The sequence below is a fragment of the Engystomops pustulosus genome, chromosome 5 (genome assembly GCF_040894005.1).
Source record: "Engystomops pustulosus chromosome 5, aEngPut4.maternal, whole genome shotgun sequence".
Lineage (NCBI taxonomy): Eukaryota > Metazoa > Chordata > Amphibia > Anura > Leptodactylidae > Engystomops > Engystomops pustulosus.
The window spans coordinates 131,949,659-131,966,147 of NC_092415.1; positions in this window are offsets into that span (position 1 = coordinate 131,949,659).

Genomic DNA, 16,489 nt, shown 5'->3' on the forward strand with positions numbered 1-16,489 from the left:
TGTTTTTGATGCACTGTTTACAGCTATCTTCCCACTGCTGACACCACTGTGGACTGTGCACTTTGGGCTTATTGCAATTGCATTTTTCATTTGGATCATACTATTGTGGATTGTGTGCAATATTGAGGTAGACATATAGACATTAACCATTGTCTGGATAGGGGTGTGTTGGTGGTTGACCCATACCAGGGCCACCACGTATGAATTTTTCTGTAAAATATATATTTTAAATGTTTTTAAATGTATGTCTTCTTTGTGTCTGTCAACACATTGATACATGTTGTTTAGATTTTTTTGTACCTATTGCTTTATGCACGCTGGTCTATTTTGGTGCAATCCTTTTTCTTTGCTTCTCGAGACATACCTGGTGGATATCGGGCGCGCAACCTTAGTGAATCCCGTCAGAACCCAAATCATCGTCGGAGAACGCGCCGCTGGATCGCGACTGGATCGTGTAAGTAAATGAGCCCCATTAAGAGACATTTTGTCCTGAGATGTACCCGGGGATCATTGTAACTATTATACTGCGGCCCCACTTGTTACAATGGGGCTGACCTCTACTTAGCTCATGAGGGGAAGGGGTACCTGAACATATGTCCTAAGCTCTGAGGAGGATTGATGAGCTTCTATTACCAGAAAAAAGGAAGTCCTTGTAATTGGTCTATGGGTTATACGATTGATCTGACAATCCACTACATTGGAGTGATTCCTCATTCTTGGATAAGTACTTTTTATTTTATGTTCGTTATCTCTCGACATACCTTCTGTTTTTTGGTGCTGTTGGATTCATGAAAAGGGGGTAGGGTGAGGAGCGAGAGGGGCAAGGGAAAATCCAGTGAGTGAGCCGTAGACAGATCACTAAAGTTACCTGTATTTTAGAATGCAAGTGGTGATTTACATTGTTAAAGGTTTTAAATCGCCTCATAAGAGGAACATGTTCTTACGTCACTTAAAAAGACTTAGGGCCAACATTGCCATGCTGCAGGAGACCCACTTACCGGCAGCAGACTTTTTCTGAATGCATAAATCTTGGATAGGGGCGGTCTACAGCTCTGCCGCAGTGGAGGGGAAAGCAGGGGTATTGACGCTAATCTTGGACTTTGCAAAGGCATTTGACATTGTCCCTCATAGACACCTGATGGGTAAAATAAGGTCTTTTGGTTTGGCAGGAATCATTTGCAATTGTATTGAAAACTGGCTAAAGGATCGTATGCAGAGAGTTGTGGTCAATGATTTCTACTCAGAATGGTCACCAGTTATGAGTGGTGTACCCCAGGGTTCTGTACTTGGCCCACTTAGCACTGTGTCTATTTTTGCAGATGACACCAAACTGTGTAGTATAAATCGTCTATGGAGGATGTTCTTAGGCTCCAGGGTGACTTAGACAAACTGAGTGTTTGGTCATCCACTTGGCAAATGAGGTTCAATGTGGAGGTTATGCAACTGACATGCAAACTTAAGCAAATGCAAGGTTATGCAACTGGGGGCTAATAATCCAAAGGCAAAATATGTCCCTTGTTGAGAAGGACCTGGGCGTGCTAGTAGATCATAAATTGAATAACAGCATGCAATGTCAATCAGCTTCCTTTACAGCCAGCAAGATCTTGTCATGTATCAAAAGTGGTATGGACTCTCGGGATAGGGATGTAATATTACCACCATACAAGGCATTGGTTCAGCCTCACCTGGAATATGCTGTCCATTTTTGGGCTTCGGTCCATAAAAAGGATGCCCTGGAGCTGGAGTGGGTTCAACATAGAACCACAAAAATGATAAGGCGTATGGAGGGTCTTAGTTATGAGGAAAGATTAAAAGAACTAGATTTATTTAGTCTAGAAGAGACGACTAAGAGGGGACATGATTAATTTATATAAACATATGAATTGTCCATACAAAAATATGGTGGCAAGTTGTTCCAGATTAAATCAAATTAAAAGACGAGGGGGCACTGTCTCTGTCTGGAGAAATCAAAGTTAAATCACCAGAGGCGACAGGGCATTTTTACTATGAGAACTGTCAAACTGTGGAATAGTCTGCCTCACGTGCTGGTCACAGCAGGGACAGTAGAGAGCTTCAAGAAGGGTCTAGATGCCTTTTTACACCTAAATAACATTGATGGTTATATTATATAGACCACAAAATAGAGAAAAATATTTTCACTATGACCGGAGCTCCAAGATTTCTAAAACTTCGATGAACAGCACCAATCTTCAATTTCTCCTGCTGAAAGTATGTCACCATTCAGACTAGCACCATCACGTTCTCATTCTCCTCCTTTATTATATTGTAACTGGAAGAAAATATTCAGGCAGATGGTGTGGTACGTTCCAACAAGATTAAAATTTATTCCAGTTCATTATACTCACAAAAATCCAATAAAAATGCGCATATCACAAATTCACATAACGGGACGCTAGCTTTCTCTCCGCGGAGAGAAAGCTAGCGTCCCGTTATGTGAATTTGTGATATGCGCATTTTTATTGGATTTTTGTGAGTATAATGAACTGGAATAAATTTTAATCTTGTTGGAACGTACCACACCATCTGCCTGAATATTTTCTTCCAGTTACAATATAATAAAGGAGGAGAATGAGAACGTGATGGTGCTAGTCTGAATGGTGACATACTTTCAGCAGGAGAAATTGAAGATTGGTGCTGTTCATCGAAGTTTTAGAAATCTTGGAGCTCCGGTCATAGTGAAAATATTTTTCTCTATTTTGTGGACTTTTTCAAAGACTGTGTGGACCGGTCTTATACCGTGAGTAGCTCCTTAAGGGGCAAAACTGTGCACCACAAACAACTGTGTTTTAGTGCTATATTATATAGAATTGTTTTCCATAAATCTCTTCCTCATCCAATCTCTTCCTTGGTTAAACTTGATGGACATGTATATTTTTTCAACCGTATAAATAAAAACCTTCTTGTAAGCTGTAAGAGAACCATTGTGACAATGAGGGTCGACTTTCCCACATTGTTGTACATAATCAGGGAGAGTATTTAAGAATTTATAATACATATGCTCCCAATGTTGGCCAACAGCCTTTTTTTGATGCATTGGCCACTAGGATTCTCCAGGATGCCAAAACATATAACCCATCGGACCACTAACGGGTCAGTCTTAACCTCCTAGATGTACACGTTAATGGCCCTAACTGGTTATGGAGTTTCTCAACCTTTTTACTAAAAGATGCTAGCTTTATAGAACTCATGAGGGCTTGGTGGTTAGAGTCCCTGATGACTAATGGGGGTCACATGAATGATCCCCATCTGTTTTGGGAAGTGGCCAAAGTGACAATGCGTGACGAAGTGATGGCCTATATGGGAATCCTAAAAAAGAACACAAAACAACAAAATGAGAAAGTCAGTACCTCCGTGCGCACGGCGTACCTGACCTGTTGGTCCTCATCTACACCCCATGCCAAGGATGCCTGGCTGCAGGCCAAGTCAGACTTTGGTATGTGGGCAGACAAGAAGGAACAGTTTGTAAGGTCTGAAATAAACCTGGCCAAGGGTAAAACATCCAAATGACATATTGGCGCCATAAGGAAGCTTGACAACATCTTGACTGCTGATCCCCAACAAAGAAAGTCTTTATGCGGACTCCCCGTATGATCACGCACAAGGCAACGCATTCTTAGATAAAGTAGCTTTGCTGTCGATATCAGCAGACCTGTTAGTGTCCCTAAATGTCTTGATACAGGATACAATCAAAAACCCTCCTGCAGGGAAAAACAACTGTCCTGATAGCTTCCCAAGAGAATTTTATAAATCTATGTCCCAACAAATTGCACCTTTGTTGTCAAATCTATATAATGGCATCCTGCGAGGCCACGCTCTCTATCTTTGAACCAATGTAGCATACATAGTGCTAATACCAAAAGAAGGTAGAGACCATACTGATCCAGGCTCTTATCGCCCCATCTTGTTACTCAGTCAAGACTATAAACTTTTGCCTAAGATCATGGCAAACTGCCTGGCAGCATTTCTGCCCTCAAGGATCCTAGGGAACCAGGAGGGATTTTTTAAAGGAAGGGTGGCAGTAACTAATGTAAGTAGAGTCCTCATGGTTAGGGAGAGTAGGGGAAGGAGGGGTGCCTGCTCTGGTCACCCTTGATGCATAAAAAGCATTTTACAACCTGGTGGGGGTGGCTAGGGCAGGTACTGGACAGATGGGGTTCAAGGGAGCCTTTAAAACTTACAGTATTTTTTGGACTATAAGGCGCACTGGAGTATAAGGTGCACCATCAATAAATGCCTGCTAAAACATCTAGGTTCATATATAAGGCGCACCGGAGTATAAGGCGCACCTGATTATAAGGATGAATGACCAGCAGGTGGCAGACCTGTGCACAGTTCAAGGCATCTGTTGTCTGTAATTACAGTTCATATATAAGGCGCACTGGACTATAAGGCGCACCTTTGATTTCTGAGAAAATCAAAGGATTTTTAGTGCGCTTTATAGTCCAAAAAATACGGTACTTGGTCTTGTATTCAGATCCTAGGGCTAGAATAAGAACCCTAGGTTTCCTATCTAACCCTTTTTCCACTGCAGCAGGGGACGAGGCAGGGGTGCCCTCTGTCTCCACTCCTTTTTGACATGGCACTGGAGCCCTTTTCTTGCTTCCTAGAAACAGGTGATACCTTCAAAGGTATAGCGGTGGGTGCTCTTCAGCTGTGCATAGGGCTCTTGGCTGATTTAGAGGGTGACCTGGGCAAGACAATATGTGCCTTTAAGGAATTTGCGTCTTTTTCAGAATTCTATTATTCCTGGGGAAAGGACCCTTCACTCAGGGATCTTCTGATACTCTTCAGGAAATACCGGTAGCCTGTAGGCCTTGACCTATCTGGGTATAAACCATCCATATACCGGCTTAACAATCCCCCACTTTTTTAGAAAATAATTGCAAAACTTACTAGTTGGCATAATTTTCCGTTCTCCCTCTTGGCGTGCAATCATCTTCTTAAGATGGTGAGCATATCGAAACTACTTTACCCAATGCAGACCGTCCCGCTACTCCTATGTCATGTAGATGTGATGAAACTAAACACCACATTCTCACGTTTTGGGGACATGAGAGATGGCCTAGAATTAAACGGGAGAACTTGACCATGGCAAAGGAAATGGGTGGTATGGGACTTCCATGTAAATGCACATATAATTTAGCGTGTTTTATGTGCCCATAACTACTCAGATTATGATTTGGAAGCGCCATATTGCTCCCCCTACAATCCCTTAGCGCTACTGTACTTGCCACTACCACTTGTGCCATGCAAACTAAAAGGTTCTATTATATGTAAAGACACTATAGCATCCTGTAGAATCCTACAGAAAAAAATTTGGTCTATCTTTTGCAATTTCAAAACATCTTCCACTTTGGGCCAACCCTGCTATCTCGCATGGCCTGAATAAAAGATTGTTTCATAAATGGAGAGAAAAAGAAATTGGCTAGGTAGGGCAGCCCCTACATCGCTCTGAAACTCGCTGGTTGCCATTGGCAGAGATTGCTCAGCAGTTTGACCTGGGTCCTGATTAATTTATGCACTATTCTCAGGTGAGGGACATACACATTGCTAAATTACAGTATGTAAGTAAAAAAGTATCTTGCAGCTCATTTGATTCTCTGATCCTGGAAGGTACAATATGACCTAACATCTCCTCTAACTATATGAGAATAAGGAATATGGTGACTTAACGAGAGTAAGCAACAGAGGGAGAAAATGTTGAAGGGCTGCAAAAGGTTAGGAGAATAGTGCTTAATGAAATGTGGAGGGACACACATATTTTTATATAATGCACCAGGCAATATATTTTCAACTTATGTGGAAACCAGTCCAGGAGATATGCTTTGAGGGTATTAGAAGCAATGCTATATCTGTTCCATTATTTTGAAGAGTCAGAAGAAAAATCCTCGCAATCAGCCCAATTTATCCCCCAATTATTTCATGTCTTAAGTCTTGTAACCACCCATTGTATATTTAGAATGTGGCTGAAGCCTATTCTTCCATGCATACAACATATCATAGAAAAGATGAAATACCTAATGCATCTAGAGAGATTAGAGACAGAAAGAAGCAAAAGTGTGAAGGCAAAGAAATTCTTTAGTAAATGAAGGAAATGGATCATTGTTTATTTAAGTGCAGGGGAACTCAGAACATTGATGCAACCCTTTACCCTCACCCAATGAAACCTCTCTCCATGCTTCATTCTTGATAATCCTTCCTGCTCTGCAAATCTCCTGTAACCTCCTCATGCAATGATTATCACCATGTTGGGACTTTTTATAAGGGGATGGTGAGAGATAGCTAGCAGCTCGCTAAGAACAGGGCCGGCGCTATGGGTAGGCAAAGGTGGCAATTGCCCAGGGCCCCTGGGAGAAAGGGGAGAATCTCTTCTTTCAAATGAATCTTGAATTTTGTTCCTAGGTGCTATGGATCCAGAGATATTCAGGTTTAAAGTGAGAATATCAGGTGCCGTTTTGTATATAAAAATCACTCCCAACGGCAGTTTAACCGTTAATATCACAATTTTAGATTCATATAAAAGAGGAGACTCTCTCCTTTCATAGGAAAAAAGAAGTAAGGTTCTATGTGTCACAGAGCCAGAGATACAGCCCCCTGAAATGTCCCCCCCTCCAGATTCTTAGCCATCAGGCTACCTGAGTGAAGTTGGCCCCCCCACCTTGTTCAAATCAAACAAAATTGGTGTCAAACGTTTGTGCTACGTTTGTGCTGGTTTGTGCAGCAGAAATTTTTGTTTGTGCCGCTATCATTTTTAAGATTTTAATGAAAGTTTCCAGAGGTCATCAGAGGTCAACCAGCCCCTCCACGTTGCCCAAATCAAACAAAACTGGGACCGAACAATTCTGCTACGTATGTGCTGGTTTGTGCTGCTCAAATTTTTGTTTGTGCTGCTTTTGTTTTGAATATATGAACAAAAAATTAAAGTTCAAAAGTTCAGCCAGCCCCCCCACATTAACCGAATCAAACAAAACTGGTGTCAAACATTAGTGCTATGTTTGTGCTGGGTTGTGCAGTAAAAATTTTCGTTTGTGCCGCTATCATTTTTAATATATTCATACTTTTTTCAGAGGTCATCAGAGCTCATTTCTTCCAAAGTATAATGTGTTTGCTAGCTCCCCCTGGTGATCAAACCAGGGAAGTGTCACTAGGTTTGTTTTTTACCAGTTCATCCTAAACACCTGAACATACCTTAAAAATTATAGCGGCACAAACAAAAATTTTTGCTGCACAAACCAGCACAAACGTAGCACTAACGTTTGACACCAGTTTTGTTTGATTCGGTTAATGTGGGGGGGCTGCTTGAACTTTTAAACTTTCATTTTTTGTTCATATATTCAAAACAAAAGCAGCACAAACAAAAATTTGCACAGCACAAACCAGCACAAACATAGCAGAATTGTTCGGCACCAGTTTTGTTTGATTTGGGCAATGTGGGGGGGCGGGTTGACCTCTGATGACCTCTGGAAACTTTCATTAAAATCTTGAAAACGATGGCGGCACAAACAAAAATTTCTGCTGCACAAACCAGCACAAACGTAGCACAAACGTTTTATTCCAATTTTGTTTGATTTGAACAAGGTGGGGGGGCCAACTTCACTCAGGTCATCAGGCTTCAGGGAACATTTGCTGCACACAGGAGCTGCTGCACCTCACAGATACCGGAAATATTCACTTTATGTGTCACTACATTTTGAGAAGGGATAATATCAACTAATATTCATATTTTTAACCCTTCTCTATGCAGAACTATCTAAGAAAACACTTTGGGCCACATGCATCAATCGTTTTTTTCCGTTGTTTTTGCGCCTTTTTATTCAGGTGCACAGTTTTTGTGACATTTTTGCGACTAAGTGATATTCATCACTTGCGACTTTTCATTTAGGCGCAAAAACACTCCAGCCCGAAGGTGGCGTTAACTGAGAAGAAAGCACTGAGCCCCTGAGCAGAACAGCTCATTTCTAGCAGAAAAACTCATCCAGACACTGCAAACACTAGAACAGATCATACAGAAATGAAATACTCTGCAGACACTAGTACAGATCATACAGACATGAGATACTCTGCAGACAGGAGCTGCAGACTCTATTTACAGTTCATCACCTTCTATTTACAAAACATTCTGCAGAATCCTGAGCTCAAAGTAAGAGAGAAGAGAACGTTACAGAATGTTGCACCTAGTACTGACAAGTGTCCCCCATGTAATTCTGCACAGTATCACCAGTGTCTGAGGGGGATACTGTGCAGAATTACAGGGGTGCAGCAGGGGACCAGCACTGGGGGATCCCCTCCAGGAGAAGCCCCTGCTGAGGAGGTCACTGGGTGCAGGGTGTCACACACCTGGGTGCTGCTGTGATTGTTATCTTCATTCTGGGCTGTGGGAGAAGCAGAGAGGAGCTTGTAGCAGGATCACATGTAAGTGCCCGAATCTAACATTGCGCCTAAACTGTGTTAAAGTAAAGTGATTAATAAGAGGCAGGAAATTAACTTATCACAGATGGTTGTAGCTTGTGATAATTCTGGAAAACAGTGCGCCAGAATTTAGGCACAACTACTACACTTAGGCGCACAAAAGTGATAAATATGGCCCTTTCTCTCTTATTCCCTTTTATTTTGTGATAGTTATTTTTTGTTGGGAAAATTGACTGATACGATGAACATTCAATCCTCTTCGCCTAATGTGACTACACCGCGACCAGAACATGTCCGAAAAGTTATATGTAACAGCAAAAACACACACATGTCCTGGAATAAAGTTTTTATTTCCCATCATCCTCCATTATTTCCACCGATGTTATGACGTTCTCACTCTCATTCTTATGAAGCGCGGAGGGTTCTGTTATTGCACGGATAATACAATGGCGACATCTAAAAGTGACTTTTATTATCTCATTAGAGAGGTTTATGGATATATAGTTATTTATTTGGGTTACCATTGTCTAAGGAACAGACAATGATACATCTGTGTGAATTTTCTGCAGTTCCCTTTGCTGCATATTTCGGTGAATATACATGAATGGTCTATATGATCTCCTCACATCTTACTGTTTTAGGAAAGTAGATTTTCTTTATATAAGTATTCTGGATTTGTACATATTTTAGAGGAAATTTTGAATGTCAAATGCCAAATGCATCGCCTGGTTGTCGGCTTTCAAAATTCTATAGGTTTTATGGTGCCTTTACTTTTTATTCTGTTTTATTGATATATTTTGCAGGTTGTAATTGTCTAAAAATGTCTAGCTGAAAAGCAGATATCTAGTTATTACAGTTTTAGTGATATTTTGTGGATTTATTGATGTGAACATATCAATATGGGACATTTGTGAACTGTATACATGTCCATCTATTACATTTAGGAGATGTGAAGGTAAACATTTTCTGTTTGGATCAAATTTTTTGCCATCAAAGTCAAATTTTAAGTATTTTTAATAAAATGTTTCAATTTGAATCAAAATTGCATGAAGGCGCCTATGTCTATAAACTCTTTGATGCAATTTTGAAAATGGGGCAAGTCTCTGCTTTCAGAAAATATCGGTCCCTCTCCCCAATGGGCCTCACAGTCTAATCAACCTACCAGTAATCTTGTGGAGTGTGGGAGGAAACCGGAGGAAACCCACGCAGACACAGAGAGAACATACAAAATCTTTGCTAATGTTGACCAGCGCTGCAAGGCTGTAGTGCTAACCACGGAGCCGCCATGCTGCCCATAAATCTCCCTATCATTTATCTATCTCCTATAAAATTCTCCCATATTACAGTTTGTTTTACCATACTAAAGGAGCCTCTTGCTGACTGTGACTGGTCATAAAATAGTTTTATTTTGGGGCCCCACTTTTAGTTTTGCCCAGGGCCCCACTTTGTCTAGAACCGGCCCTGGCTAAGAAAGCCAACAGATAGCTTGTTGGACAGACTAGAGTGCAATTGCTGTGTGACTATCTGTTTTAGTTTGGGTGAAGCATAGTTGGGGACAGACACTAGATGTTTGTGCATGCCCCGAAAGATTAATATATACATGGATGTTACCACAAACTAGGGAGCAATCTAAAGATTTTCCATTTAAGAAATATGCTCAACGTAGGTATGAGATTTGCATCTCCTCCTCCAAAGAAGTTCTCCCTCACCCTGAAAGTTTTTATATCTCACTGACACAGTTGGGCACATTTACTAAGGGTCCGCAGACCGCATTTCCCCCGGGTTTCCCGACTATTTTCGTTTTTCACCGCATTTAACAGAGGTTTTTGGTGAACGCGATCGGATTTTGGCGCAATCACACCGACTTTCATGCAACACAAATCGGGGGCATGGCCATCGGACAACCCGACTGATTCGGTCTAAGCGGACTAATTCAAATTGTGTCACAAGACATGCACTCACATACACCGGGAAGAAGAAGGTGAACTCTGGCAGACCTGAGCGGGGAAGCAACACATGCAGGATTTCGGGGTGCACGATCTTGTTGAATCACGACAGACTTCATCCTCGTCGGACAACGCACCTCGGGGATCGCGCAGGGACCGGGTAAGTAAATCTGCCCCAGTATCCGTATAAAGTGATCCTTCTTTTCAATTTTAATAATTTAAATAAAAGTTACATTTTAGTGGTGTAAAAGGGTTAAATTTGCCTATTGGCATTTTTGTTAATCTACATGGGATAATTGCACTTTATTTTTATTCGCTTTTTTTTCTCGCTTTGGCTATGCCTCCAAAATGTTTCACAAATCGAACAAAGCAGGGGTGCCCCCTATCCCCTCTTATCTGATTATGGAAACGTTAGCCATTAGATCTTCTCCTGGAATTTCTAGTTTTAAAGTAAGGTATATCATAAAATCTAGTTTAAAGCTACCACGCACCGCCATGTTGGCTTGCATTGTTGCTCCCCATCATCGGGGAGCAGCGATCTGTTGCCATAACCGCCTCGAGTCCCACAAAGACCTGAGTTTAGGCGATCTATTACAATGTGACATTTGCAATGTGCAAAATCCCTATATTCTGCCATACTGTAATATGGCAGTATTGGGTAGGATCAATCAGAGAACCTAGCGTTAAAGTGCTCTAGGGGGTCTGAAAAATAGTTAAAAAAAAAAACCCTTCAAATCACCCCTTTTCCTAGAACTCATATAAATACAAACAAACAGTAAAAATCATAAATATGTTAAGCATTGCAGCGTCCCAAAATGCCCTATCTATCAAAATATGATAACTGTTATTTCCGGTGTTTAAGCCCGTAATGGAAAAAGTGACCAAAGTCTAAATTGCCACTTTTTTGCCATTTTACAAAATATTAATAATTCAATAAAAAGTGATCAAAAGGCCATACAGTCCTCAAAATGGAAACATTGAAATCGTGATCAAAAGTCACAAAAAAATGACAGTCCTGCCAGTGCTGGAACCTTGCATGCCCTGCCAGTGCTGGAACCTTGCATGCCCTGCCAGTGCTGGAACCTTGCTTGCCCTGCCAGTGCTGGAACCTTGCTTGCTTTGCCAGTGCTGCAACCTTGCATGCCCTGCCAGTGCTGGAACCTTGCTGGCCCTGCCAGTGCTGGAACTTTGCTTGCTTTACCAGTGCTGCAACCTTGCTTGCCCTGCCAGTACTGGAACCTTGCTTGTCCTTTGTCCTGCCACTGCTGCAACCTTGCTTGTCATGCCAGCGCTGCAACCTCGTTTGTCCTGCCAGCGCTGCAACCTCGTTTGTCCTGCCAGCGCTGCAACCTCGTTTGTCCTGCCAGCGCTGCAACCTCGTTTGTCCTGCCAGCGCTGCAACCTCGTTTGTCCTGCCAGCGCTGCAACCTCGTTTGTCCTGCCAGCGCTGCAACCTCGTTTGTCCTGCCAGCGCTGCAACCTCGTTTGTCCTGCCAGCGCTGCAACCTCGTTTGTCCTGCCAGCGCTGCAACCTCGTTTGTCCTGCCAGCGCTGCAACCTCGTTTGTCCTGCCAGCGCTGCAACCTCGTTTGTCCTGCCAGCGCTGCAACCTTGCTTGTCCTGCCAGTGCTGCAACCTGGCCTGTCCTGCCAGTGCTGCAACCTTGCTTGTCCCGCCAGGGCTGGACCCATTGCTTGTCCTGCCAGTGCTGCAACCTTGCTTGTCCTGCTAGCGCTGCAACCTTGCTTGTCCTGCCAGCGCTGCAACCTTGCTTGTCCTGCCAGCGCTGCAACCTTGCTTGTCCTGCCAGTGCTGCAACCTTGCTTGTCCTGCCAGTGCTGCAACCTTGCTTGTCCTGCCAGTGCTGCAACCTTGCTTGTCCTGCCAGTGCTGCAACCTTGCCTGTCCTGCCAGTGCTGCAACCTTGCTTGTCCCGCCAGGGCTGGACCCATTGCTTGTCCTGCCAGTGCTGCAACCTTGCTTGTCCTGCTAGCGCTGCAACCTTGTTTGTCCTGCCAGCGCTGCAACCTTGGTTGCCCTGTCAGTGCTGCAACCTTGCTTGCCCTGCCAGTGCTGCAACCTTGCTTGTCCTGCCAGTGCTGCAACCTTGCTTGTCCTGCCAGTGCTGCAACCTTGCTTGTCCTGCCAGTGCTGCAACCTTGCTTGTCCTGCCAGTGCTGCAACCTTGCTTGTCCTGCCAGGGCTGCAACCTTGCTTGTCCTGCCAGGGCTGCAACCTTGCTTGTCCTGCCAGGGCTGCAACCTTGCTTATGCTGACAGTGCTGGAACCCTGCTATCTGGTTATCCTGTAATCCTGCCAGTGACCCTAGAACCAAATCTTCGCATCCTGCCAGCCTGCCCTGGAATCCAGCACCCTGGCGGCCTGCCCTGGAAGGCAGCATCCTGGCGGCCTGCCCTGGAAGGCAGCATCCTGGCGGCCTGCCCTGGAATCCAGCATCCTGGCGGCCTGCCCTGGAATCCAGCATCCTGGCGGCCTGCCCTGGAAGGCAGCATCCTGGCGTCCTGCCCTGGAAGGCAGCATCCTGGCGGCCTGCCCTGGAAGGCAGCATCCTGGCGGCCTGCCCTGGAAGGCAGCATCCTGGCGGCCTGCCCTGGAAGGCAGCATCCTGCCTGCCTGCTTGCCCTGGAAGGCACAGACACCTGTTAAATACCTGTCCAAGCCGTGCAATCACCAAAAAAGACGAACAGTACAACAAAAGTGCAATCCGCGACCCTTTGTAAATGAACCCCTATATGTTTAGGGTTAAAGATCTTGCTACCATCTAGTTTATAGAGGCATGATGTTTGAATATTGTTCATGTAAGACCACATCTGGGTGTCCACATCTCTTGCTTTCCTTAAAGGGGTATTCCCATCTAGGCATTCACATTTCATTTAACCGCTTCACGCTCAGCGTCCGATTTGAGCTCAGTGACTTAGCGCTCAGCGTCCGATATGTCGGACGCAGAGCCGATGCCGGTTCAGCTCAAGATCTGAGCCAAACCGGCATTGGGACACACGGGGTGCCAGCTGTAACATATAGATGGCACCCAAGTCAACACCCACGATCGGAGTGGGCTCCGATCACGGGTGCTTAACCCGTTAAATGCCGCGGTCAGCGCGACCGCGGCATCTAACATGCCTCTGGGGGGGTCTTTGCCCAATGATCGGCAACCCCGAACTGTTTTCGGGTGGGCGACGATCATTGCTGTGGCATCACTGGGGTCCGATCTGGTCCCCAGCACTGCCTGCAAGAACTGCCTGTAAGATGGCACCTATGATGTCATCTTACAGGCAGAGTGTCAGCCTATGCTTGTGCATAGGCTGACACTGCTAATACCCTGCAATACATCAGTATAGCAGAGTATTGATTGCTTGTTCATGTCCCATGGTGAAAAAAGTGAAAACAGAAAAGTTATTCAATAAAAAATAAAGAAAAATCAATAAAAATGCCCAAAAGCCCCAAAACATATAGAGACATATAACTGAAAAAAAAGTCAAAATAATAACACAAACCCACAAATGTCCATAACAACCCGTAGAATAACAGTGAATAATTATTGAACCCGCACGATAAAAGTCGTAAAAAAAAAACTGTTATAAACCCTCCAAAAATTATAATTTTTACCTATTCAATCCCTCAAAAAATATAAAAAGTCATCAAAAAAACATATGTACTCCAGAATGATACTGTTGCAAAGTACAATATGTCCTGCAAAAAACAAGCCATGAACCAGCTCCGTAGCCAAACAATTAAAAATGTTATGCCACTTGGAAGACAGCAATACAAAAATGATAGATTTTTCCCCACATTAGGGTTTTATTTGACAAATTTAGTAAAACGTAAGAAAAAATATTCATGTATGGTATCCCCGTAATCGTATCGACCCGTAAAATAAAGATAACATGATTATTAGGCTATATAGTGAACACCAAAAAAAGAGTCAAAAATCCAGTACAGAATTGATGCTTTTCTACTCCTGCCCTCAAAAAAAAGTTCCTAAATTTTCAACAATAGGGAATACCAACCCCAAAATGGTAACACTGGAAAAAGCATCTCATCTCGCAAAAAAAATGCCATCACATGGCCCCAAATACGAAGAAGCTAAAATTAGAAAACTAAAATCCTGGCAACTGCAGGGCGCTCCTTCCCTTCTGCGCCTCGCTGTGCGCTCATAAAACAAGTAACGGCCACATGTGGGGGGTCTCTGCACTCATGAGAAATTATAGAACAAATTGTATGTGGATTTTCTCTTTTTATCTTTTGGAAATGTGTAAATTTTGGGGCTAAATGAACGTGTAACCGGCACAGTTTCTAAATTTCACCTCCATTTTGATTCAATTACTATGAAGATCTCAAGGGGTTAACAATTTTCGTAAAAGCTTTTTTTGATAGCTTGAGGGGTGCAGATTTGAAAATGGGTTGGTTATATAGGGGGTTTTGTTGCTAAATATGTAACATTTCATTCAAAACAGTATTTATCCCCAAAATAGTCAATTCTGGGAATCCGGAAAAGCGATATTCAATTTGTAATTTTGTGACATCAAAATAAATTATCCAGACATTTCAAAAATTATGAAAATATAAAGTAGACAAATGGGAAATGTTATTCAGCAATTTATTTAGGTGGTTAATCTATCTGCCTGAAAACGCAATGATTTAGAATTTCAAAAATGTCATAATTTTTCCTTTTTTTTTGTAAATAAACGCAAAACTTTGCCAAAATTTACCACTAAAATGATGTACAACATGTGGGGAAAAAAACAATCTCAGAATAATTTAGATAAGTAACAGTGTTCAAAAGTTATAACCATATAAAGCGACGCATGTCAGAATCCAAAAAAATCGGGCTGAGCCTTAAGCACGCAGCCATTTTGTAGCTTAAGGGGTTAATTCTTTTGCCATATGTAAACATTTCTTCAATTGGATGTTATTAAAAAAGTGTTCCTGTGTGAGGATAATTTATCATAAATGCAGCCATGTTGTCCCTTAGAAACAAGATGGCTTCCTTGGATACGACCACCTCACATTTTGGCAGCAGTGGCCAGACATGCTGTATTGAGTTCCACCCGACCACTTGGCTTCATTGTTCATTACCAGGATAAGCAGTAACTCCCAGACAATTCATATACAAAAACTTTTTGTTTCTTTGTGCAATCACTCTAGCTGAAGTGGCCGTATCCAAGGACACAGTCTTGTTTCTAAGGGAGCATATGAAAACATTTATGAGAAATTATCTTCTAACAAATTATTTTTAAAAACAGCTAATTGAAGAAATGTGTGTGTGTGTGATTAATGAAACTAAATGTGAATGCCCAGACGAGAACATTCCACATCCCCAATTCTGTCATGGAGGTGAACTGATTTATCCTTGGGTAACTACTGTATTTAAAGGTTAATATTTACCATATCCTAGTTCATTTTAAATATATACCAAGCTATTATGGACAATTCTATTTTAGACTCTGTGAACCGTTTTGTTGCTAATGTTATTTAGCTCCTTGGTTAAAGACTGCAGTACTTGGGGTTCTAAATGCATAGACTTTCTGAGTATTGATAATTTCATTCTCATGCTGGTCTCAGTGTAGATTCATGCAGAGATGAGGGAAAGCCACAGCTGGTTTTCCATTGGAGGGTTTTGGTTCACATGAGCACTAGCTTGTAGTGATTGGGATTTGTACCAGTACAGCTCTGCGCTGGAGATTGTTTTCTGTGTTTCCATTCAACTGCATAGAAGTTGATTTTACGATCCAGAATGTCTTTGACATTGAGCTCTGGTAAACTACACCCAGAGCTGCCTGTTCCCTTTCTGATCTTTGGGAAAGCTCAGTGTGTTTGAACTCGTTTTGAGTGATGGACAGCTGAACCAGTCAGTGCTGGAGGTAGTGTCCATTACTCCCTTATATTCTGCCCAGTCCCTTCATTGGGTGCTGCTTATTCAGTCTCCTGTGTTCCCTGGTGCTCTTGCTATTGTGTTGTTTGCTATTCTGTGTATTGACTTCTGCTTTGACTACCAACCATTTTATTTGCTATAAAATTCTGTACCTTTTCCGCCATATTGGTTTTGACCCAGTTTGTTTGACTCCGCTTGTCTGTCTATATCTGTTGTTTGG